Source organism: Myodes glareolus, chromosome 4, assembly GCF_982192425.1.
Source record: "Myodes glareolus chromosome 4, mMyoGla1.1, whole genome shotgun sequence".
Classification (NCBI taxonomy): domain Eukaryota; kingdom Metazoa; phylum Chordata; class Mammalia; order Rodentia; family Cricetidae; genus Myodes; species Myodes glareolus.
Window position 1 is genome coordinate 2,354,134 of NC_142029.1, and position 4,477 is coordinate 2,358,610.

General features: G+C 46.2%; 1 long non-coding RNA gene across 1 annotated transcript; it reads right to left on the reverse strand.

Annotated features, from left to right (window-relative positions):
* Positions 1–694: 694 nt before the first annotated feature.
* Positions 695–3,717, reverse strand: LOC148122186 (uncharacterized). The gene is made up of 3 exons (XR_015737642.1): positions 3,469–3,717; positions 2,594–2,756; positions 695–2,168 (listed from the first exon to the last, which is right to left on the reverse strand). It is a non-coding gene; the product is annotated as an uncharacterized LOC148122186 (long non-coding RNA).
* Between the last annotated feature and the right edge of the window lie 760 nt (positions 3,718–4,477).

The window sequence follows — 4,477 nt, forward strand, 5'->3', positions numbered from 1 at the left end:
GCTCAGTGGCCAGCCAGTGCAGTCAACAAGCTCTAGGTTCAGGGAGAGATTCCACCTCAAACTACAAGTTGCAGGAGCTGGAGAAGAGGTTCATCAGTTAAAAGCATTTTTGCTTTCTCAGAGAACCCAAAATCAGTTCCCAGCACTCACATCAGGCTCACAGCCATGTGTTACTCCAGTTCAAGGCGAACCAGTTCTTCTGGCTTCCTGCACTCACACAAACACAAGCACACACACACACACACACACACACACACACACACACACACACAACCTAAAAAACAATAAAAATAAATCTTGAATATGGGAAGGCAGCTCAGAGGTTAAGAACATCGACTGCTCTTACAGAGAATTCCAACTCGGGTTCTGTTCCCAGAACCCACATGCTGCTGGCTCACAACCATCTGAAATTCCACTTCCAGGAGATCCAATTTTTTTTTATTTTGGCTTCCACTAGACTAGGCATGTATGTGGTAGACACACATATAAGCAGGCAAGCATGCATATACATGAATAAAAATAAAGTAATATATAAATAAGAAAGAAAGAGTCATTGTGGCGAATTTAAAACTAAGGTGAAGATTCAGCAGAGGAAGATACCGATGTCAACTATGTACCCCCTGAAAGAGCCCCACCCACTGGGTGCAGGTCCAAGAGGGAGAAGCCCCGCGATTCGATTAACCAGTCCAGCAGATGCAAGAAGCAGGAGGCTTTATTAACGATAGCGCCACCAGGTGTCTCTACTCTCCCAAGAGGTAGAGAGCACCCTGAAAAGCAACTCCAGCAAATTTTTATAGACAAAAACCACATTATCATAATGGGTATGGGATACAAAATGGTTGGACATAACATAAGCATATTGGGTCAGTCCCCGGTGGCAACTGTCTGTTCCCTCAAATTTCCCAGAAATATAAAAATGTTGACATTGCCCACAAATTTTATCTGTCTCAGTCTTGGCACCAGATATTTCCTGATGGGTGGGCGGAACAGGATACTGTGGTCAGGATGCAAGCTTGGAAGTTAAAGTTATTTTGCAATTTTTGCAACTTTTATACTTCTCTTTTTTCTTGCTGATTGTTTTTTATCTAAAAGCAATTGCAAACAGGCTTTTCATTCCCCCCTTTTTCTTATATATGGCTTTAATCACGAAACCATATAGTCCTACAGTTCTGTATCATATTGCCTTGACATTTGATATTATTGTGTGAGCACTAGGGCTTGAATTATTAATAACCTATCTTCAATAAATTGAAGTAAGAGGTTTATTATGCAGGGCCCGAAGGTGAGCAGAAGCAGTAAAATGACTAATGGTCCCTTGTAGTAGATACAAGGGTCGTCAGTCAGGGGGATTTATCGAACCATCCCTTAAACCATCCCTGCTGGGCCTCATATTCATTGCACCTCTGCTTGAGGTGTTACCTAAACTTAGCCACGGAATCCCGCATGACCACAAAATGATCAACATAGAAACAACATTCTTCTTTAAGGCAGCACATAAGCCCTATTCTTTAAGAAATAGCAGATCCAGCTCCCTCCTGTTTTGTAAGACCATTTCAGATAGTGAGGTAAGGGATTTTTCTAACAGGGAGATGGAGTTTCGAGGGCCTCCGGGTCTGCGCTTATGATTGACTGGAGGTGGGCCAGTTGGCTTCCCTGTATCAGTGGAGCAGTTCTTGTTCCTATTCCCGTGGCCACCTCTCCTATTCCCAACAGCAAGGCCAAGTCTCCCTTGGAAAGGTTTGATATCTGGTTACCTAAGGACTGATGGGTTTGAGGCACCGTTTCTAAACATATTCCTTGTCCTTCTATCTGAGGGAGGGTGAAAGCCAGTGATAGACCAGACCATATCCCCCGTTTGGGAGAACACCTGCCAAGTAAGTTGTTTAGGCATGTGAGGGCTTCCTGAGACCCTCGCATGCAGGGCAAGGAGGGTTAGGGTCATGAACAATGCTAAGCCCTGATAAGTCTTATCTATAGCAGGTTTTGAGAACGTTGATCTTCCATTTTGGGTCAGAGGTTGACTGTTGTCCTGGTGCAGCCACCTTCATGTGGGATGCGTGGATCCAGGTCACAATTCCGTCTACTTTGTGGGTGGTTAGGGTGGTCAGGAGGATGGTGTAGGGTCCTTTCCAGCAAGGTTCCAGGTTCTTAGTCTGATGTCTCCGGACCTAAACAGAATCTCCAATTTTAAAAGGATGTGGACAAACAGGAGCCGGGCTGGTGTCTTTATTGGCAGCAGCCAGGGGCTTCCAAATTTCTTGTTGCACAAACTGCAAGGGTTGGAGATGGGTCTGCATAGTTGGGGAGTTAGCATAAGCAGCAATATCAGAATCAAAGCACGATATAGCTGGTGGTGGCCCTCCATAGAGGATTTCAAGGGGGTGAGCCCATGAGGGCTTGGTGTATTTCTGGATCTGTATAGGGCCAGTGATAGGAGTTGAACCCAGTCCTTAGCACCACTCTCTAGCGTCAATTTAGTTAAAGCCTACTTAATTGTTCTGTTTGTTCTTTCTACCTGTCCTGAACTTTGGGGTCTGTATGAACCATGTAATTTCCAATCAATCCCCAAAAGCTTGGCCACCAACTAACTTACCTGGGAGACAAAGGCTGGGCCATTATCTGACCCGAGTACCTTAGGCAATCCGTACCGGGGAGGGGGGAAATCATCTCCTCCAGCAGTTTCTTGAGCACAACCTGTGCAGTTTTCTCTTTCATTGGGAAAGCTTCCACCCATCCTGAGAAGGTATGTACGAAAACTAAGAGATACCTGTAACCGTACTTCCTGGCTTAAGCTCAGTAAAGTCCATTTCCCAATGGACTGGAGGCCTATGTCCCCTTAGTGGAATTCCTTTTTGTCCAATGTGCCTTCCAGCATTAACTTGGGCACAGGCTGTACATCCATTTATGATTTGATGAATTAAATTCTCTTTTCTAGGTATATAGCTGTTCATCTCTTCTCTGTTTAGAAGGGTGGACATCTTTTTCGCACTCAGGTGAGCCAATTTGTGAAAATGGGTTAAGAGTTCTTTTGCTACCTTCTGAGGCATTACAGTCTTTCCTTGATATATCCAGCGGTGGCGGTCATGGTCATAGCCAGCACCAAGTTTTAGTACTATGTCCAAATGATTGTCCTCATACTCTGTGTCCTGATCAAGATTATGGCTAGCGGGTTCAGATTCTGCTAGGATTGTTACAGTCAACAGCTGCGGTCCTATGGCAGTTTGTTCAGCTGTCTTGTCTGCCATACGATTTCCTATCGCTGTAGGAACACCTTCCTTCTGATGTCCTGAACAATGGTTAATGCTTAGCTTTCTAGGGAGAAACACGGCTTTCAGTGGGGCCAAAATCTCCAATCTGCTTTTAATTTATTTTCCCTCTGAGGTTAGGAGACCTCGCATCCTATATATTTCCCCATGGACATGGGCTGTAGCAAATGCATATCTCGTATCAGTATAGACATTTTCTTACCTTCTGCCAATTGAAGAGATTGTGTCAGGGTGGTTAATTCTGTCCTTTGAGCAGAGGTACCTGGGGGTGAAGCGCTGGCCCATATGACTTGTTTGCCATCCACCATTGCTGCCCCCGCTTTCTATTCGCCGTCCAGCAAGTTGCTGCTTCCATCTGTGTACCAAGTGATCTCTGCATCCACCAGAGGCTGTTCACTCAGATTGGGCCTCGTCCCATGTGCTTCTGCCAGGATCTGCTGACAGTCATGAGGTGCCTGCCCTCCCGGACTGGGAAGGAATGTGGCCGGGTTTAAAGTGACAGCCTGCCCGAACTGTACTCGGCCGACATCCAGCAGCAGAGATGGGTAATGTGTCATTCAGGCATTCGAGAGCCAACAATCTGAGAACTGGCAGACAATGGTTTCTATGGTGTGGGGTGCTTTTATAATGAGGGGCTGTCCCAGTGTCAGCCTGTTTGAGTCTTTTATGAGGGTGGCAATGGCTGCTACCATCCACAGACATGGTGGCCACCCCAATGACACATGGTCCAGTTTCTTTGAGAGGTAAACAATTGGCCTTCTCCAAGGACCTAGCTTCTGGGTGAGGACCCTTTTCACGAAACCCTGTTTCTTGTCCACAAAAGCTTCAAAGGGCTTTGGCACATCAGGGAGCCCCAGGGCAGGGGATGACAATAGAGCTCTTTTGATAGCATCAAACGCCCTCTAGTGGTCCTCAGTCCAGACAAAGGGGGTTCCCTGCTTGGTCAGTGGAAATGGGGTGCTGCTATCTCCACAAACCCCAGGATTCAGAGTCTATAAAACTCAGCAGTCCCCAGAAATTTGTGCTTTTGTCTGGGAATCTGGGGAACTGGGATGTGGAATACAGCTTCTTTGTCTGTGAGCCATCTTTGTCCATTTTCCAGCTGGTACCCCAAGTAAGTGACTCTGGTCCGACAAATCTGTGCCTTTTTGGTAGAAGCACGATAACCCAATTCTCCTAGGTTCTGCAACAGGGCCCCCATACCTGTGATA